Source organism: Leguminivora glycinivorella, chromosome Z, assembly GCF_023078275.1.
Source record: "Leguminivora glycinivorella isolate SPB_JAAS2020 chromosome Z, LegGlyc_1.1, whole genome shotgun sequence".
Classification (NCBI taxonomy): Eukaryota; Metazoa; Arthropoda; class Insecta; order Lepidoptera; family Tortricidae; genus Leguminivora; species Leguminivora glycinivorella.
The window spans coordinates 29594338-29616933 of record NC_062998.1 but is presented as its reverse complement, the minus strand read 5'-3'; the positions used below and the strand labels follow the sequence as shown (position 1 = coordinate 29616933).

At 36.5% G+C, this 22596-nt stretch overlaps 1 protein-coding gene across 1 annotated transcript in view; it reads right to left on the bottom strand.

The window, feature by feature from the left end:
• LOC125240607 (LIM/homeobox protein Awh) overlaps positions 1-22596 on the bottom strand; it is a 62239-nt gene that overhangs the window by 5145 nt on the left and 34498 nt on the right. The gene's annotated exons all lie outside the window — the stretch shown is intronic.

Genomic DNA, 22596 nt, shown 5'->3' with positions numbered 1-22596 from the left:
AACCGCTCAACAACATTGATCTTCACTCCGTTCAGATACACCGGAGGTACGTTGTCCGGTCCAGAACCCGACGCGAATACCATCATCTCGGTCTTGGAAACATTATATTTCAGGCCGTGTGCATTAGCATAATGCTCACAGACCGAAAGAAGCCTCCTCATACCCTTGATTGAGGGGCTGAGCAGCATCATATCGTCCGCATAACTCAGGTTATTCACGCAAACATTTCCCACATGACAGCCGATCTTGGTGCTTCTCAGCTCCTCAATGAGGCCATTCACATACAGGTTAAACAGGTCCGGAGACGTAACCCCGCCTTGACGAACTCCACATTCTAGCCTAAATTCGCTAGAGGTTGCGTCGCCCCATTTCACAACGTTTATTTGGTTTCCGTACCAGTACCTCAGCAAATTAATCACTCTATTAGGCACTCGAGAAGCACGTAACTTCGCCCACAAGATGTCGTAATTGACAAGATCAAATGCGCGGCTGAGGTCTAAAAAACATGCATAGATCGTTGTTTTGCGAGACGTGTAGTGGCTGATTGTGTTTTTGAGGCTAAATATAGCGTCATCCGTCGAAAGACCGGTCCGGAAACCAAATTGCGCGTCATCAATATCAATGTTCTTGAGCAGTTCAGGATGAAGGAGGCGCTCTAATATTTTACCTAGGATAGTACCTAACGAGATAGGCCGATAATTCGACGCAGAACTCAGGTCACCCGTTTTGTTCTTTACAATTGGTACAACAGTAGTGCGCATCAAAGCCTTTGGTAAGTAACAATATTTAATACATAGATTAAATAATCGGCATAAATGTACAAAGATCTTGTCGCTGGCCCAGAGTATGTGCTCGATACTGAGCCCATCGTGTCCCGGTGATTTACCACGTTTCATACTCAGTATGACTTTTGAGACGTCCTCACGTGTAAATTCAATGATCTCAGCGTCGTGACTAGTTTCAGTATCGAGCACACTCTCAGCGGCCAGGGGACTCACCTGGAATCTCCGCGCGAACAGCTGGGCGATACCGGACGGTTCCTGGCAGCCCTCAACCGATACAGGTAAACTATGTTTGTAATTTAGTTTCTTGGTTGCATTCCAAAACTTGATAAAGTTTTTATTCTTTCTATGTATGGCTAAAATATTCAATTTAATACTCTCTTCATTTCGCTGACACCATTTTAGTTTGTTTTTAAATATGTTACGACTTTCTTTCATATTATTAAATTCAATGCCGCTAGAGGGCCTTCCAGCAACCGTCCAGCACCGGAAGTACATCCTAGCACTCTCGTGGCTGTCTCTGACGTGATAGTTCCAACCGGGAACGTTCTTATGTCGCTTTCGTTCACATGTACCAGAACTTACAATAGCAGCATTTTGGAGTACATCAATAATATGCCTGTAGTAATTATCGATAGAATCATAGTGAATTTGTAAATGCACACAGTCTAAAACATTAAAACAGTGACATGTAAAAAAATTCGAAAATAAGTCTAAATTAGTGTAACAAAATCCACCATAAGTATTTATTTGACTAGTTGTCCTCTCGCCCCATTTTACATATTTTAATAAATCAGCCCTACAAGAGGTGGTCATTCCCCTAGTAACGCCAGACATATTACATACAATACTAAGCGGGTAGTGGTCAGACGTGGTGACGTCATGAGTGACGTATGCGTCGACAATTGAGTCCCAGGCAGCTCTGGTCGTCACGCAGTGGTCTAACCATCTCCTGCTGCCGGAAGCCGCACATTGGAATGTAAACATATCACAGTCGCTACTTAATTTATTATAATCTGCCCATTCCCACAGCATGTCATTACAGAATTCGGCCAGTTGCTTACCAAACCTCGCGCCTGGGTGCGCGTTCAGATCGCCTAAAACGTAGGCAATTTGAACATCCGATTCGTCGATAATAGCGCTAATCTCAGCTAAGCATTGCGTAAATTCTTCTACATTCTTACTATTATCAACGGGCATGTAGACATTAACCACCAAAAATGAGCTCGACTCGAGATAAACACAAACCGCCTGTATTCGTTTATTCTCACACGTAATTGGAACAACATTCGGAAACAGTTTCTTATTCCACATGATGGCGAGCCCACCATGTGGTCTTCCATGTAGTATACCTTCGGATGAGTCCACCGAGGACTTTGCCACGCAGCCGAACGACGCATTGATTGTATGTACAAAGTTCAGGTCGTGCTCCAGAAGCCAGGTCTCTTGCAGTAGGATCAAATGCGAACTGTCAGTCAGGTCTAATACGGTCTTGTGAGATGTTTTAATATTCTTACAATTAAAAGTTGTTATTATTATCTTAGAGGTTGTACTGTCCATATTAGAGATTTAATTGTTTGATTCCTCTCGCCGTGCGTTCACGGTAAAGTCTGAATTTAACACCTTGTGTCTTGCAAATATTGTTAAGTGTTAGCTATCTTTAAAAAAATGTTTTCATAATTAGACTAATTGCAGGCCCTGAGCTATTTCCGTATTTTTCAAAATTTCAATTACTTACAAATGTATGATTTGATGATTACAAATAGAAGTCAATTGATATGAGCATAGGTATCATACACATAAATTTAAATTTAAATTTGAATAATCCTGCAACAAAAGTTAAAACATGTCGTAATTTCACCTTGTCATAAAATATCTGCAATAAATGCAAAATAAAATATATCTTTTACCTAGGGTTGTAAAAAAACGGTTTTTTTTCTGGCTTGAAAAAAAACATGAAAAAAAACCGTGAAAAAAAACAGTTTTTTTTCTGGAGTATGTTTTTTTTCTAAAGTACGAAATCTCAAAATTTGCAAGTAGTTAAAACTTTTATACGGTTTTTTAGACTTAATGTTAACTATTAAACGAATTTAATCAAATAACTTTAATTTCTGGTCTTATAAAAGTAACATTTACGAAATCTGTAGTTTGTAGTTATCACTATTTACTGTTGTCAACACCACCGCCTCTCCACGCTACACGCCGCATCGGGGATTCCCCAATAAACGTTTGTATACTGAATTAAAATGTACGTTATTGTTATTGAAACACGTTACAACTCACGAAAAACCGTTATTGTCGTATTATTTGTTCATCTGAAAAAAAAACATATTTAGAAAAAAAACCAAGGTGCTCGGTTTTTTTTCATGTTTTTTTTCATAATTCTGAAAAAAAAAACATTTGGTTTTTTTTCTATTTACAACCCTACTTTTACCTACTCTATTTATTCCCCTATATGTAGAAGAAGGTGCGCAACCTACTAATACCAAGTACCAAAAAATAAAATAAACAAATATGTTTGGCATAATAAAACGAGTTTATCATTTGCTGGCTGCTCAACTCACCTGATTTCCATTTCCGAGACCTTTGTATTTAATTAAGGATAGGTGTTTAAATTTTAATTAATATTAAAAACTGTTATCAACTTAACTTATCACATTCCCTGCCGAGTTTTACCGACTACCTACTAAATTTCACCGAAGGAGAGCTTTTATTTATGTTTATTTCAGTTCCTATATGCCATGCTTGGAAGGTGTGTTTTAAAATTTGACGCAATGGTACTTGACTGCGTTGATGGTCTTTGAGTACCGGTATTGATAGTACTGTTGATAAGTACGCTGCTGTGAGATAAACCGGGCTAGTTAAACAGGGATGTAATCATTCTACGAGGTACGGTCACAGAAAGTTATATGCATGATATCACTGAGTTGACTTTCAATAAGTATAATAATAATGTATTGGATAATACGAACAGTAGTGGCTGTGGATATGTACGAGAGTCAGGTAAATATTACAAATGTATAAATTTCACATTTAAAAATTGCAAGTCATTTTCAAACACGAATTATGTACCACTGATATATAATAGTTATTTACGTACCTACATGTTACCAATACAATTTATATTCTACCTATAATTGTTTTTTCTCTATGTTGAACTATATTTAGATGAAGTGCAAAGTCGCGTGTTTTACGAATATTTATTAGGTTGCCAGCTCTTATTATCGGTTTCTTATCAGAGTCGGAGGCTTAAAGCCACTTTTGCATTAGGAAATGCAAAATATGTTTAGAAAGAGCATCACGGGTCTGTGCCCGCAGCGCGCCGCTATCACTGCTTATTAACATTTTGTCGCCGTCTGATTCAATTAACAGTGGCCCTCGCATAATAATTAACCAAGTGACAGATTAACAAGTTTTAACACTCTGCCGTAATGAAGATGTTGCGTACCACCGCAATGACCGATAAATACTCGAGGTGTTGACTATTCATGATTCATGAAGGAGGTCTGTGTAATTTCCGTTAGTTATTCACCTCTTATCCAGATTGATTATCTGAAGTAGAATAGGTAGATATGTACATATTTCTCCAGTTTGCAATATTTAAGGTTCGGGGTCGGTCTTTCGTCGTGGCGGGGCGTGAGCCGCGGACGCACCGGGCCGCGCAGGCCGCGTTGCGCCCGCGCTGCGCGCCGGGCTCGGCCGCCGCGGGCGCCGACGCCATAAATCCTCACTCGTTGATTGCTTTCCGTGGCGTGCGCTCGTCTTCCCCGCGCCTGCCTCACATTTTAATATCCATTCACACCGACCATTCACTCGACGACATGATTTAAATTATTTGTTTTAGATACAACCTCAATCGGAGATTCATTGGCATATTATACGAGCGTTTGTTTTAACAATTTCGAGGCACTCAGGCTCTTGCTCTAGGCAACACTCTGGTGATGACCGGTGCAATTAATGCACTCAGGCATAAACGAGTTACTTTTAATAATCAAGCAGGAAATCCTATAAGTAAATAAATGTCAATAGATATGGTTGCAATTCTACATAACATTTTCTAATCGACTGCCTGGACTGGCCATCGTAAAGTTAAATTATTAACATGTTTATGTTTAGAGTGATGGGGTTAGACGTTTTCATATAAAATTAATCATTACTCTCGAATGTAATGGATTGCGAGTAACAGTTTACACCGGGTGGCCGGTAATTAATGGATAGAAAAACTTATATTGGGCATCTTAAGCAGATCCAGGATCCAGGCATGCAATCATGGTCGCGCGATAAATGATAAAACATCTGGGGGTCCCTATCGCACTTACAAATAGTGCGATAGGAACGGCCAGATGTTTTATGATTTATCGCGCGACCATACTTGCCTGGGAGATAGACTTAAATAAGGTCTTCTAATAGTAAATTTAAAACGAAGATTATCAGTGCATTTAGGTAATGCATTTCCTGGACCAGCCTAAGTAAGGTATGTGTTTCAAATCCTGTAAATTAAATTAAAATTACTCTCGTATCTATATAACTTATCCTATGACAACACAGTAATAGGTATTTAAGGTATTCTAATATGAAGCCCATCTGTCGATTCTGATTCTGACGCAAGATAGTTTATACTCTTCGATGGAAAATCGTGAACAAAAAATTGAGTTTAGAATTATTGGAAGATCTGGAGAAGGATATCATACCTATCTAGAGGGAGGGTGAGGGTGCTGCCCAGCTGCCAGCATGTTAGGGTGTTTCATTTTTCCAAAATTTTGATTTATCTTTGACTTCGCTTTTCTTCTTGGTTCTACACCTATATAGAGCCCATATACCAAAAATCAGGGAAATCGGACAATATTTAGAGGTCGCGCTCTGTGGCAACTTTTGTCTGAAGAAGTTAGTATGGGCGCAGTAGAGGCTAGAAACAAAACTTATGTAACTTTTTGTAGGAGGTGGTTTAAAAGTGATTTTAATGAGTAGTTTTTATATTGAAGCAAGTTCTTTTTAAAAAACCGGCCAAGAGCGTGTCGGGCCACGCTCAGTGTAGGGTTCCGTAGTTTTCCGTATTTTTCTCAAAAACTACTGAACCTATCAAGTTCGAAACAATTTTCCTAGAAAGTCCTTATAAAGTTCTACTTTTGTGATTTAGGGAATGCAATTACCGGTCGTTTTTCAAAACCGGTAATTTACCGACATAGCGTCGCCAAAACCGGTAAACCGGTAATTTCCCGGTTTTCATTTTATTTCATGAAAAGTCAATATTTTCCGTCAAAATCGATAATTAAGTAGTTTTTTTAGTAGTGTTCATTAAACTACCACTTTCACAAGACAAATATGATTAATGAAATCTTGAAAAAAGCAAGTTTTAGTACTTAGGTACAAAAAATAAATACATTTTAGATGCTAAATCTTACAATTAGCACTCATCTTCGATAAAATCAACTAAGACACTAGAAATCATCACATATCATTCATATAAGTATCACGTATTTGTAATTGCGTAAAGGACAACTACAGGACCCTGGTTCTTATATCCCACCAGAAAAGTGCTGTGTTACACAGCAGGTTATGTCACATCCTGGATTGGCAGATCCCGCAAAAACAAGCAAGTTTCGTCAAGGGCAAAGGTGCAAACAGATCCTAAATATACGTCCATTGATAGAGATGGCTTATGAATTCAGTACTTCGATGATCCTCTGCTTCATCGACTATAGCAAAGCCTTTGACTGCATCATTTTGTCATCAAGCATTTGGTAGCTTTCATTCATTTGAAACTCCGTTGAAAAAGGAAACTGGATTGGCAGAGAAACTTCGAGCCATTTTACTTTTGTAAAATGTGTTGATAAAATTACCCGTCACCTGCCTACGGTGAATATGTCATCAGAAGAGCCTGCGGAAGCTGGGAGGGAAGAATCATTGGTGCGCACCAAAATAACGAATCTTCGATAGGCAGATAACACCAATTTTCTGGCCGCCAATGAAGCGGAAATAGTTGACAGCACTGGTAAAATGGAACGCATCAGTCTGGAAACGCATCTCAAGATTAACCATAGTAAAAACCAAGCTCATGGTGGTGGATTGTGGTAGGTAGATACAACACACAGATGCACTTAGGCCAGTAACAGTAGATGACTTCATATACTTCGGCGTAAACATCGACAATACCGGTTCTTCTGAAAAAAAATCAGAATACGCATAGGAATGGCCAAAAGAGTCACAGCTACAAGGATTATCTCCATAATTCTTGGTTCCTGAGAACCGCATGTCTCTATAAAAACCAAAACCGGATTGGTTTACGCTCTAGACTTCTCCATTTTCATCTACGGAGCTGAGACTTGGAGTCTGAAAAAGGCTGCAACCGCATTGACGCTTCCGAGATGTGGTGCCAGATGAAGATTTTGCAAATACCCTGAATTGCCTTCCGTACAAATGTGTCTATCTTACGCGAATTGAAAATCAACACCAGGCTATCAACCATCTGTTTACGTAGAATTTTAGAGTTTTTGGAGGGCAAAAGGTCACAACCTTGAGAAACTAATCATTACTGGCAAGGTTGATGGCTAACGATCCAGAGGTCGCAAGATGGACAGATGAGATCCCTTTCACCCTCTACACCCAACTTCAGAACCGGAACAGAAATTCAGAATAAAACTGATTCTATTGGGACTTCACGACCCTCAGCAATGAAGATACCAATGCGAGGAGGAGGGGGTCTTATCTTAAAAGCTAATCAAATATTTATATAACAATGAGTGAATTAATGGTGTAAATTTGGAGTTTATAAAACCCACTGTGGATAGTGATTGTCCACAGTCCACACTTGTTGGTTTTATAGAAATCAGTTTTTTTTTATCTTGGAATCGACAATGCAGGCAACAATGCACGGACTCTAGCCGCTGCAAGAACTCATGCCTGATGATGGGTCTCCATATGACACGAAACATGTCGGCAGACATGCTTAGGTACGTTTATGACGACAATTAACCCTTCATCTCTCTCGCGCGTATTGATGTCGACGTATTACAGTGAGTAAGCTATAACAGACATGTTTTCAATACCACAATATAGCATAGCAATTACACAAAAAATAAACGTTTTCGTGGAGAAAACGAATTCTTGCTAAATAAAGTGTTTACCAGAAGTATCTACAAGTGTTTATTTACGAAGAAATTGCGACAGAAGTGCTTTTTGTAGTAATTTTTAAGTAAATTTAAATTTCGGTAAAAAACCGGTTTTTGAATATATTTACCGGTAATTTACCGAAGCCAAATTTGGCAAAATTACCGGGAAACCGGTAAACCGGTTTACCGGTTTGCATTCCCTACAGGTCCGCCATGGACCGGCTCAGGAAAATATGGAGAAAAAGAAACATCACAAATGCCACTAAAATGCGACTTGTCAGGGCATTAGTATCTCCCAATTTTCCCATACTTCTTTACGGTGCTGAGACATGGACTTCAAGGGAAAATAAGATAGATGTCCTAGAAATGTGGTGCTGCAGAAGAAAGCTAAGAGTATCCTGGACAAGATTCAGATGCGATGGACCGGCCAAGTCAAGGCTGCATTCAGTGGCCCACTACGAATGCGTAAGGAGTGGCCATGCATTGTTAAGCTTGCTACCACCCCTGATGTGACGACTACCACTCTGCCAAGAGTGTAACGACAAAGAAGAAAACAAGATCGTTCTTTGACTTAAGTATATTTACCGGGATATAGACCATACTTACCTTTTTAATTTTTGTTTTAGAACTATTTAATGTCCAGGATGTTAGCGATTATTGTAGCCCTAACACCAGAGACTTGGTCGATAGTCTGACAATAGTCTATGATGCCGCAAAGAGGAGAATATATTTAATAATAAAAATTAACGCTCCAGTCAAAGATCAAGAGCAAAACAGTTCTTGCCGAAAGGCGTCGAACATCACATAAAATGCGTTACTACTTACCTACTACTTAAGCGAACAGAAGATAAGGTTGCGGCTTACATTTGTAAGTTAATTATGATGATGATGACATTCTTTTATCAAGAATGGATGGTAGAATTGTTGCATTTTAAGTTTAATAAGTTTACTTTTACTTTAAAATAATTTACAACTACTCTATTGTTTTATTTGGTAATAAAATTGAATAACATTACTTTTTAGTGACTTTCTTTCAAACTGTTCATCAAGCGCGACCTCTAAACAACGTCCAAGTCACTTGAAATTTGATATATATGCGTTTAAGATAAGCTAAAACCGAAAGCCGAGCGAAGTCAGAAAAAATATCACAATTTTATTTTTTCCATACAAATATGAAACACCCTACTGAGCATGTCACACATAAGTAGGTACTGCTTGTCTTGAAATGTATTCTATGACTTGTTGTTTACAAGTAGGAATTGTTTTTTTAGTAGTAATACTATATTATGTATATAAACGGCGATCGGGGTGGTGTAGTGATTTAAGCACGTCAGCCGCGATAGCTGGAGACCCGGTTTTGATTCCCGGCTTCGCCACCAGTGGGCTTGATCGGTTTTTCTTTAGTGTATGGTATCTATTTCATTCTATAAGATAACCATAGTTTAGGCAAAAATTAATAATAAGTTTGCAAGGCAAGCATGGTCGCGCGATAAATGATAAAACATTGGCCGTCCCAATCGTACTTACAAATAGTGTGATAGGGACAGCCTGATGTTTTATCATTAATCGCGCGACCATGAGCATGCTTGCCTGCCTGGTTTAGGACCCTTAAGGACAATGTTCTTTCACGGACTAAAGTGGGGACGTGGGGACGTCATTGTAGCATTGTTAATATTTGTATATGGAAGAAGTAAGTAAGTATATGAAACTGAGTTATATTTAAAAAAAAAAAACGGACGTTTTGGGTACCAGACCATGAGTATCATAACACAAAGAAAGCCTTGCGAGTTGTACTTTTCAAACTATTTAATGGCACAGATTAGTAGCTATACGTACTAGCAAGCTAGGGGTCATGATTTTAAGTCCCATTGTTTAATATTCTGTGAATCGATCTAAGGCTTGTGTTTATTTATGCGTCTAGAGATTAATTAAACCCGCTGAAGACATGGTGCATTTACATACGACATGGCGCGCGCATTTGCAACTACTGCGGTGTGGGCGAGGGACATCGCGTGAGAGCGAAATCCATTGCCTGCGAAAACTGATATCGGACTTTCGGATAATGCGTTGAAATCATTATTAAACGAGATACGATCCACGCCGGCGCTACATACACAAGCGGACAAAGTAGTGCAATTAAAGAAAGTTAACAACTGAAGAGTGAACAGATGCTTTCGCGCCGCCGCCGCCGCCCCGAGTGTTTCTTCAACTAGCGACAATCAAACATCCTGTTTAAAACAAAAGGGTGTCGTAGGCGGACCACTGACGCGTGGTAGCGGCTACCAGACAAAAAGGTGCGCTAAATAAACAATGAACAGATAATATATCAACAAAAGCAATTACGCGCGTTGCCGCCGGCGACTGTCGATTTACGTTCTGGCAACACCACTCGTTATGCGCGTTCCATAATATACAAATATCGTTATTGTGACATGGCTCACGTTTAACGAACCCTTAACCGGTTGCCATTTACAGTTCCTTAATTTCATTTAATAGCTACAGATTTGTATACGAGGGACGTTCAAAAAGTAATGAGAATGGATATGTTCCTGTATCTTGATTTAATTTTTCTTAACTTGTCCATGTAGCAGTACTCATTAAAGTGAAATTGCATAATTCAAATTTTTACTACTTTCATTTGTTTTTCTTTGATATGTAAATAATTGACACAAGGTGGGGGATGAAAATTTTCAGTAAAATAAGAGCATGTTTACATGAATATTTGACAAGTCGTGAGTTCATTTCTGACATGAATATCAAAAATAATCATACTTTAAATTAAAGCTGGGTTTATCCTTTATTAGTAACATCAATAAAAAAAGTTCGTATAGATACATTTCAAACGGTATGGTATCCAAAAAAACTCTAGGTGCTGTTTTGGGTCATGTTCACGATTTTTACAGATTATCACGAAAATTGAGAATATAGATTGGAAACAAAATTACATTAGTATTAAAGAAGAACATACAATTATTTTAATATTAAAAAAATGATTAGTTACAATAAGAACATTTTAAACAAACAAATAATAATGTTTTTGGCCTTCAAAATGACAGTCGACAGGGCCGAATCCTCAAATTGCCGAGGGTGCTGCTCAAGTTAGTGTATTTAAAGCTACAAGTGACATACCTAATATTGAAGGTAATATAAGGATCATTAATATTTTATACCCAACCTTTAAATAAAATTGTAAAATAATCGCTACTCTGAAGTATAATGAAGTGAAGTGCTTACTGACATGTGGTAGGTATTTAGGCTATCGTTAAGATTTTAATTTTTAAAGGGGGCAAAAAAAAAATTGAAAAAATTAAATATGTAAATAAATCACAAAAGAGTTACTTTTAATTATAAAAATATAAGGATACTTACATTCTTATGTTTTAATACTCATAGACCCAGAGCCCAGGCCCGCCAGACCTTCCTCAAATTCTCAAGGATGAAACTTTGGGACAATGTAGAGTTCATATCGGCGGTTAATGTGTGCATATTTTCTAGTTCGGCCCATCGGCCAATTTTTTGCTATCAAATGATGAAGGTGAAAAAAAAAAGTGCTTACTTTCCTTAAATTCTCAAGGCTGATTTTTATATATGTGTTAGAGCACGTTGTTAGAAATTGGTTATCATCAATGCCAGACCGTTTCCGCCGGCCATAACTTTTACCAGACGCGACAAAGTTGGCAAAAAACGACTCTAACTTACCTCATTTTCTCAAGCCTGATTTTGATATATGATACGCAGGGACCTGTAACTAGACCGTTTGTAAGCAGCCAGACCAATCGGATGGACCCAACCATCCGCCAGACCGACTTAAAGTTTCGATATGAGCATTAGTAGAATTGAAATATTCCGGGTCTATAAAAGCTAAAAACTTGAATTTTCTACATTAAGCTACGCGTATATTGTATACTTGACGTAATAAGCGACTTTCAAAAATTTTACTTCTAAGGAAATAAAAAAATTAAAGTTTATATGTGGTGCAAGATTAATTTTAAGCTATGAATTTTATTTACACTGCGTAAGTACATGTGTATTTGATATGCAGATTTGATACACATGTACTTACGCAGTGTAAATAAAATTCATAGCTTAAAATTAATCTTGCACCACATATAAACTTTAATTTTTTTATTTCCTTAGAAGTAAAATTTTTGAAAGTCGCTTATTACGTCAAGTATACAATATACACGTAGCTTAATGTAGAAAATTCAAGTTTTTAGCTTTTATAGATCCGGAATATTTCAATTCTACTAATGCTCATATCGAAACTTTAAGTCGGTCTGGCGGATGGTTGGGTCCATCCGATTGGTCTGGCTGCTTACAAACGGTCTAGTTACAGGTCCCTGCGTATCATATATCAAAATCAGGCTTGAGAAAATGAGGTAAGTTAGAGTCGTTTCTTGCCAACTTTGTCGCGTCTGGTAAAAGTTATATTTATAATAAAATACACATGTACTTACGCAGTGTAAATAAAATTCATAGCTTAAAATTAATCTTGCACCACATATATATAAACTTTCATTTTTTTATTTCCTTAGAAGTAAAATTTTTGAAAGTCGCTAATTACGTCAAGTATACAATATATGTACACGTAGCTTAATGTAAAAAATTCAAGTTTTTAGCTTTTATAGACCCGGAATATTTCAATTCTACTAATGCTCATATCGAAACTTTAAGTCGGTCTGGCGGATGGTTGGGTCCATCCGATTGGTCTGGCTGCTTACAAACGGTCTAGTTATAGGTCCCTGCGTATCATATATCAAAATCAGGCTTGAGAAAATGAGGTAAGTTAGAGTCGTTTTTTGCCAACTTTGTCGCGTCTGGTAAAAGTTATGGCCGGCGGAAACGGTCTGGCATTGATGATAACCAATTTCTAACAACGTGCTCTAACACATATATAAAAATCAGCCTTGAGAATTTAAGGAAAGTAAAGCACTTTTTTTTTTCACCTTCATCACTTGATAGCAAAAAATTGGCCGATGGGCCGAACTAGAAAATATGCACACATTAAACGCCGATGTGAACTCTACATTGTCCCAAAGTTTCATCCTTGAGAATTTGAGGAAGGTCTGGCGGGCCTGGGCTCTTGATCTATCATTATCGTACCAACCTAAACCAGCATCACACGCCTTGAATACAGTTTAAATCGCTAATTTAACCAATTATTTATTTTGTCTTACGAACTTGCGTAGCCTCGATGACTTATTTTTAACTCCCGACGCAAAAATGACGGGTAGTTATAAGTTTGACGTGTCTGTCTGTCTGTCTGTTTGTCTGTCTGTGTGTGTGTCTGCCTGTGGCATCGTAGCTCCTGAACGGATTAACCGATTTAGATTTAGTTTTTTTTGTTTGAAAACTGAGTTAGTCGGGAGTGTTCTTAGCCATGTTTCATGAAAATCGGTCTACTATGTCGCGGTCGGGGGTTTTTTCAAAATTTTAATTTTAGTAAGGTGCATTAGGGTAATTTCGAATGAACATGTGGGTACAGCCATTAAAGGTACATATTATACTTTTTTTCTACTCCCGTACTGTTATTCGTGAGTTACAAGGTCGTGCATAGAACTTTAAAACCCTACATAAAAGATGTCAGGACAAGTCTATCTAGTCTATACCCTGAAAACATTTAGTAGCAGTAGCACGATATAGCTGTTACAGTTCAGTAAATACATTGCTACCAACTTAACAAACCAATTCGCAGAGTCGAGACTCCTTCGTTTTCTACTGCGTTCATTGGCGACGCGTCGAATCGCATTCAAATGTATGAGAACTCGACTCAACTCGACTCAAGAGTGAATAGACATTTTTTGGGTAAACGTGCTTCATCCTAGACTGCATCGGCACTTTCCATCAGGTGAGATTGCGGTCAAATGGTTTACCTGTTCCTCAAAAAAAAAAAAAAAAAAAAAAAAAAAACTCGATTCGTCTTAGTGGCCATGCTTCAAAGAACCATACCATAGACAGTTTTATTTTTATGTTTGCACTCAAACTGCATATTCAAAATGGTAGGCGGTCCACTAGATAACTAAGATGACTGAAAGTAGGTATTTGTTGATTTATAATTTTCTTTCAAAATAAGTGCTTGGTCGTAGAAAAAGTATTGTATGCAACGGTGTTTAACTGAGTCAAAAAATGCTCGTGGCGTCTTTATTAACAATTTTCGGCTTCGCCTCAAATTGTTACCCACGCCACTCACCTTTTTTGACCAGTTGCATAAAATACTATTATATCAGCATTTCTCTGATAAACAAGATATAATATATGCAAGTACCAATACTTTTTAAGACTATGGGACGGTATTTTTTTTTCAATTTAATTTACGTATTCGAAACAGTCATCAATGTCATCATTTATAGACATATTTAACCAGGAATAACGTTTTATTTAGAAGCCCTTTTTCATCATATGCCTAAGGGTCCGCGCACACAGAGAGCACTCGGTCTAGAGCTCTGCGTTCCGCGTTCAGATTTGTACGATCTTGATTTAGCTAATAACTGTATTCTGAACGCGGTCTAAGAGAACGCCGCGCGATAGTCTTAGATCTACTCAGGCCGAAACATAATACACGAACGTCGAGCAGTAAACCTCTTTAGATATAACAATATACTAAAGTAGACAGATATATGCGTAGTAGTGTACCTAATAACAACGTAACTACCATAATCGTGCCACCAAAATAACATGGATTATGAAAGTTTAAGCGTACCTACTGAAATATAATTAACTATTTTAGCTCTGACTAGTAGAATACATATACTAAAAATACTTATTGATCGACTTACAAAAGAAAGGAGGTTCCCAATTATATAAGTATATGTACGACAACACAAATAAAAATGGAACACAAAAAACGCTTTGGCCAAACAATGCGAACACAGAACTTCAGACCGCTCTCAGTGTGCACGGACCCTAACAGCTAAAATAGCCGTTAAAAAGTAAGTACTTACCCGTTGTGAATTAAGGTCTTTTAAGCAGATAAAAGGGCGTGGTAATTAGTAATTGCTGTTACGATCTTTAATTGGGACCTGGTTGAAACAGACTGATGTTATACGTGAAGAGTTTAAAAAATGTTATGATAACTATATGCCGCCCGTCAAATTCTGGTGGCATCATCGATCAATACTTTTAATGTCAAGGATGTGAATTGATAGTTGATACGCGAATGTTCTCCTGCTTTGTGAAACGGACACTTTTTGTTCGTTCGTGACGTTCGACATGCCGTGACCTTGTAATCAAACTTGGATTCTTACATCTACCTATAATCTTTGAGTATAATATGTATCTACCCTATGATCACGAACTGTTTGAATATTTTAAGTATGTAAAAGCAAGTACAGTGAGCATAATATACTACGCAACGAAGGACGCAAAATAAATCTGACACAATCTTATTTGTAGAGCCATAGCATAGCAGCAGTCATCATTATCATCATCATCCTTGCGTTGCTTCGCCACGGCTCATGGGAGCCTGATGGGGTCCGCTTTGACAACTAATCCCCAGATTTGGCGTAGGCACCAGTTTTACGAAAGCGACTGCCATCTGACCTAACCCTTATTAGTCGGGTAGCGATAACTTTTGAGGTTTCGATAATATTCATGTTGCTTATTTTTTGCATATAGTTTTTAGACTATTGATCAAATATAAAAATAATGTTTTGTGCGTTCCTAGGTACTTGCTTAGCACGAACTTTAGGTATTTCTCTTTTTAAGCAGTGTTCAGTCAAAAAAATATTCGAGAAGAAATTATTTGTATTTGTCTAAAAACAAAGTGGTTGCCGATGTATATATGCATTTTGTGCAATTTTCATCCATGGGTTTAATGATATTTAAAATTTTTTTAATATTGATCCTAAAACCCTTAAAAAATATTAGAGTCAGTAAGTGAAGTCTTGTACGATTCAGGGCATTAAAATATCTTATATTTTTAAAAGTGTGCGACATTCATAGATTGCTTATATTTAAAAAAAATATTTTGTAATAAAAACCCGTTCAAATCCTCAAAAAAAAATTTCATGTTCATAAGTTGACGTCTATATTATTATAATATAATATCGAGTCATCAAATTTAATTTGTGCGGTTTTGATCAATGGGTTTTCAATATTTGACGATATTTCAATAGCAAAGTATTTTAAATTTTCGCGCAGTGTGGCGCGCAACCGATAACCAATCAGGTTGGGGCGTGCCACTGGCACGACGCCGCGCTGCCTCGCGGCGTAAGTACATACGTCTCGTGCGCAGTCATGCATAATTTAGGGTTGCCAGATGGTCGGGATTTGACGGGATTCTCCCAATTTTTTGCATGTCTTCCCAATTAAAACTTACACATATATTACTGAACTTTATTTTATTACATTATTAACGAAAATACCAATCTGTATATTTCGAAAACACGTGAAGGTATCGCATCGAAAATATGATTTCATTTTACATTTCCCTACGAAATCCTCGTAATTGCGGTAAATTCGCCTTTCTCCCAATATGGGGGTAATTTGATCCAGTATAGTATCCTATTCCTACACCGTGATTATATTTATTATTGTAACTATTAATTTCAGTTTTTCGTTACACAATACAGGGTGTAATTTTTATAACGGGAAGTATTTAAGGAAGTGATTAACTGACCATAGAGCTGATGCAAAACCCAAAAAAGAGTAACGTTTTTTTTTCTATATTTTCCTAGATTTTATACACTGTGTTTTTATTGAATTCCGTTAACTTTAAGGAAAGGTTCTTTAGGTCAAAAACAATTATTTATCTATGAATCTATATATTTACATATGAATTATCTATCGTTTCTTGATCAAATCGGAGAAATATTGCAAAAAGGCCAGGTCAGAAGTACTCGAAACCGACGTGCGTGGCGTGTATAAGAAACGTTATGAAAGTGTGTGAAGCGAAAGTGGTTTGTCAGGATCGTAGTAAATGGAAATCCGTGATCTCTGCCTACCCCTCTGGGAAACAGGCGTGATTGTATGCATGTATGTATGTATGTTATCTATGAAACCAGCGTCTTAAGTTGTACGGTTATCGATCTATTTAAAAAAATAAATTTAATTACTGGACACGTGTGTGACATCCTATAAAATTTCCTAAAGTTAAATCCGTGTGAGAAACAAGAATAAAATAACATTCAACCAGTGTCTAGTAATTGACGTCACATGTCATAATAAATAGTATTCTGAAAGTATAAAGGCCGTACTACACTTTTTTTTACTACACTAATTGATTCATTAAATTTATTTTTAAATTACTTTCTTTTTCTTAGAGAAATTAATTGTAATTCACCTAAGCAAACTTCCCTTAAAGTTAACGGATATCAATAAATACACGTTGTATACCAGGTGGTTCCCGATAATGAACCTAACTGCATGTCGAATTTCATGGAAAACGAAAAAAAAACACGGTGTATGAGTCATACAGTCAAATTAGACTAACTTGGGTTCTTGCTTAGAAATAAAGTCATACCGTTGTATAAACTACTTACGTAGGTACCTTAAAGACAATTGACAGATTTTGACAGTTTTAGTTCAAAATGTCATTTTGACAGTTTTGGCCCAAAATATCGTTTTGACAGTTTTGACCCAAAATGTCAATTTGACAATTTTGAGCACCAATGCCAAGTTGATCGTTTTAACCCAAAATGAAAATTTGACATTTTTGACCCAAAATTTCATTTTTACATTTTTGGAGAAAAGTGACATTTTGACATTGTTAACCCAAAGGGCAATATGACCGAATTGACACAATGCAATTTTGACAGTTTTGACCAAAATATCAATTTGACAGTTTTGGCAGCAAATGACAATATCATCGTTTTAACCCATAAATTCCCAAAGTGTAAAGAGAAGTCATTCCGTTGTCAACACGACAGATTACACATACCATAAAGGCAATTGACAATTTTTGACAGTTTTGATTCAAAATATTATTTTGACAGGTTTGAAATTAGACGTCAATTCGGAAGTTTTGATCGAAAATATATTTTGACAGTTCAATAGATAATCGCCAATTTGATCGTTTTAAAGCAAATGTTAATTTGACAGTTTTGCCCCTACATTTAATTTTTGACCCAAAGTGACATTTTGACTCTGTTGAGCCAAAATTTCAATATAACAGAATTAACACAATGTCAATTTGACAGTTTTGACTTAAAATGTCAATTTGACAGTTTTGACCAAAATGACAATTTTACTTTTTGGACCAAAATGTCAATTTGACAGTTTTGAACTTTTGAGCGAAATGTCAATTTGACAGTTTTGACCAAAATGTCAATTTAACAGTTTAGACCAAAATGTCAATTTGAAAGTTTAGAGCAAAATTTAAATTTGACGGTTTTGACCAAAATGTCAATTTGACACTTTTGACAGCAAATGTCAATATGATCGTTTTAACCCAAAATGTAAATTGAAGTCATTCCGTTGTATAAGATATAGTACCTTAATGGCAAATGATAGATTTTGACAGTTTTGATTCAAAATGTCATTTTGACAGGTTTGATCTCAGACGTTTGACAGTTTTGATCCAAATATATTTTGACAGTTTGGTCCCAAAATTTCATTCTGACAGTTATGACAGCAAATGTCAATAAGATTCGAGCCAAAATGTCAGTTTGATAGTTCTGAGTGTTCTGACTCAAAATTACATTTTGACAGTCTTGTCTTGACTCAACATGCTTTTTTGACATTTTAGACTCGTAATTCCAGTTTGACATTTTTTACCCAAAATCACATTTTGACAGATTATATGATCAAAATGACTTTTGACAATTTGTTTGTAATAATTGTATAATAAAGTTACTTTTCAGTACAGATGGTGTTTTTTTTACGCGCTAGCGCGAGAAGTATAAGTAGAGGAAGACTTCGAAGGGCCATCTGTACTGCAAGACGTTGTATGATACACGTGCGAAAAAGGAAATTCATAACTCATGTCAACTTAAAATACTCCCTCCAGTCCTGTTTTAATTTATCGCCCCTCGTTTCGAACTTCCTTTTCTCCGCACTTGTATCGTAAATCGTAATGTCTATTATAAAAATAAAATAATGTACAACAAAAAGCGATATAGCGGGTGGATATGAAAAATGTCATTTTGATATATTTTGACAATTGTCAAAATAAATTATACAGATTTCGATAAATGCTTTTTGCCGGCCGGGACCATAATATTCATACTAATTCGTGTTACAAGTAACAAGGCACGCTAATTTTTAATGGAATTATTTTATGCCTGAAATAATTTATATCTGGGAAACATAAATATTATTTAGTTAAAATGCTACTCTAATACCGAACACAACAGGCTTTGAATTAAATAGCTTCATTTGGGCGCACAGTTTAAATAAACGCGTTTTATACGCAACGCGTCTTTGTCGATTGCCGAGAGAGGTCATTGCCCTTCCCCGCTGCCGCGCTGATACCTACACTACCCGCGCCGCGTGGATTGCGCCCGCTTGACTCGATCGTACGCAAATAAAATTAATATTAATATCGTATTATTTAAGGAGCAATTGCTTAAACTTGCACAAATTCATGTATCTTATTTATCATGTCTTTTAAGTTGATGAGATGTAAACTCTAGTAACTCTAATATTTTTTTGTAATGTTAAGATTACATTTTGGCTAAATTATTGCAATTTTAATAAAGCAATTGTTTAAGACAGCACAATATCAGTTCATTGGCATATTTTAAGGAGTCAAAGCGACGTTTCTTATTTTTTTTAACATGAATATTTTTTTGTATCTGTTTCGCTAGGTATGACATAATACCATATCGCAATTGACAAAATTTGCACAAACTACTTATACATGTTAAAAATATCATTCTAAATCCAACACAGTTACATGTTTTATCTCGAATATTTTTTTGAGCAAATTAGGTCAAAACAAAAATTATAACGACAATTTACCAAATTACTGAAAAAGCAACTTACGTACTTTGCACAAAACGAAATGTAAAATGTATAAATTAACAATGTATCTATTAACGAAAACAGAATCGACTTTAATATTATTTTAACTTAGGGCTCAAAATATAGCCAGCGCCGCAGGACTATATTGAGATTTAGTCCGGTCACAGCGACATGTCACTATTTTTTGTTGTATTCGAAGTGCAACATGTTATTGCTGGTTTACAATACGTAATTCACATATATATTATACGTATTTACTATTTTGAGATTCACGATCACTGACTTGGTTCTAAGTACATGCTATAAACAAGGATGATTTATATTTATAGGATTGACAATAATGACAATCTTTAGTACTAAGAATCGTACCTCAATTTTTAGCGCTACCTATTAAATACAATTTTTTTTTCACAATGTGTATTGACGTGATTTCATGTATTAAAATAAAAAAATATGTCATTTGTTCTTATAAAAAATAAAAATACGCAAAAATATTAGGAAAAATAGTTATTTGTTTTACAAGGGGGCAAAGTAGTTGTTTAACCGCACGTGCCAATATTGATACCTGAGCAAGCGAAAGATTCCAATATTGACTATAAAACATTAAACTAAATCAAATCCATCAATTTATTCAATATTTATGATTCTTAATCATCATTTATAGGTAAATTCTACCAGCCAGCTTAAGACATCAAGTTAAAATTTGTATGAAACTACTTTGCACTCTTGTGGATAAATTGCAATTTTGCTATCTGTTTTCGAATAGCAAAGTAAGCCGTTACCAGTTGGTGTGGTGAAAATATGTTTTTTGCCACTTCCAGGCTGCGAAACAGCGCCATCTAGTTTTATCCCTGACAGACCCATACATTTCAGGGTTACACAATTTATGTAGGTATGGACTTTGTTAGTCCCGGTATATATATCGTTGCTAAAAATAATGTATTTATAATAAGCCTAAGAATCAATATTTGACAGTTTATGAACTTATGAATGACCCTTATCAGTATCACTACAACTTATAAAACCAAGCCCCCCGCGGGGCCTGTCTGTCTGTGCGTTCGCGATTAAGTAAAGCTACTGATTTCCTTGCGAATTTCACAAATCAATATTTGATTGCTTTCTGAGGAAGGAGGTTTAGATTCATAATTTGAAAAGATTTTGTGTTACTACTACTAATTAATACTTACTTCTAATGAAAATGGCGGGTTGCCTTTGCATTTCTGAAGGTAAGATCTATGGATTAACTGATAGCCTTAGCTTGAGGTAAGGTTGAAGTACTTCGTCATTTTAAGTAAATACACATGTATTATGTTGCGCTGACTATATCTATAAATCTATACATTGCTTATAGGTACATGTGCATGTGAATGATTTAGTTACTAATTAATTACTTAATATCAGGTATTCTAGTAAAACATCATGACCTATCATATCATTTATGATAGATCTACTTTCATTTCGGATACCACCGCGAAGGAGCGTTTTCGTTCCGAGGACCATTGAGTTGGCCGCTAGCTGTCTCGATTAAAATATATGGTTCCACGTCGCATCCAGTTATCACAATCATAATAAATGACAAATGAAAACGCCAGTGTTGCAAGTCATGGAGCAGACTCGCCGGTGTATTTTTTACGCTGGCAACGTTCCCCGTCACCGCTTTGTTGTGCTACACTCGTCCGACGGATTTTCAATAAAACCACTCTTCGGTACGTTGGCCTGTTTTTTTTATTTAGTCGATATGTTCTCACGCACCTGTTGCGAGAGGACGCTTTATTTCCCATTTAAAGTGATGTTTATGTAAATCGGATCGGATGCAGAGCTGTTTTAGAAAACTAAACTTCCTTTTAGTTCTAGCTCCTTATTAGTTTTATTTTTAAACTTCCATGGTAGGTACCTATCATTATTCATTACCGCATATATGTTTTACGTATCTGAAATAGCTAAAGGATATACTTCAATACTCAACAAGAAAACAAGCGACCATTCTATATTTGGTCCCTCCATCCTTATAAGGCAAACCTTAAATGATAAATAGGCCAGTATTGCTGCAGCGAGCATCGGTCAGACGTCAATAATGCTAGTGGGTATCGATTCAGAACTTTCCGCTATAATATCACAAAAAGAGCGACGTGTGCCTAGAGCCTGTCAATAGTGCATCATCACGCTCGCCACACAGCGCGCAAGCAGGTCAGAGGTCGGCTACACACCGGACCGCCTACCCTGAGAGCATACCTCCGCACATACCTCGTGCAACCCAACCACTCTCACAATAACCATCTCGCCGATGCCATACCTAGCATACCGCAGTGATTTCGATTCTGGTCGGATATTTCGGCATCACGGATGACTTGGAAAATGATGACTTCGGTTATTTCTAATACGTCGAAGGTTAATTGGACGTAGGCAGCGTATTGTAAAGGATTAACGTTTGACCGTCTAAACGATTGTAACGTTGATTTGTGTTTTACGGAACTGTTGGTCAGGTATTTGATATCAAATTCAAATTCATGAGAGTGCTTACTTATCTACATCAGTACGACAGACGATAAAATATCAATAGTTCTACCGTGATTTTGTGCTCGAAAGCAACAAAAGTCATGTATAAAAAAACACCGTACCTATTCTTTACAAAGAGTGCCGCTGAACAGAGTAACTTGGAAACCACAACATTAATACAACTACTTTTATTACATACTTATGTACATTTAATATACCTACTAATTATTATATGCAGTAAACATAAAAATTAAAACTAATTACTTAATTATTATTTCTCGACATTAATAGGTAGTAATATTTTGTAC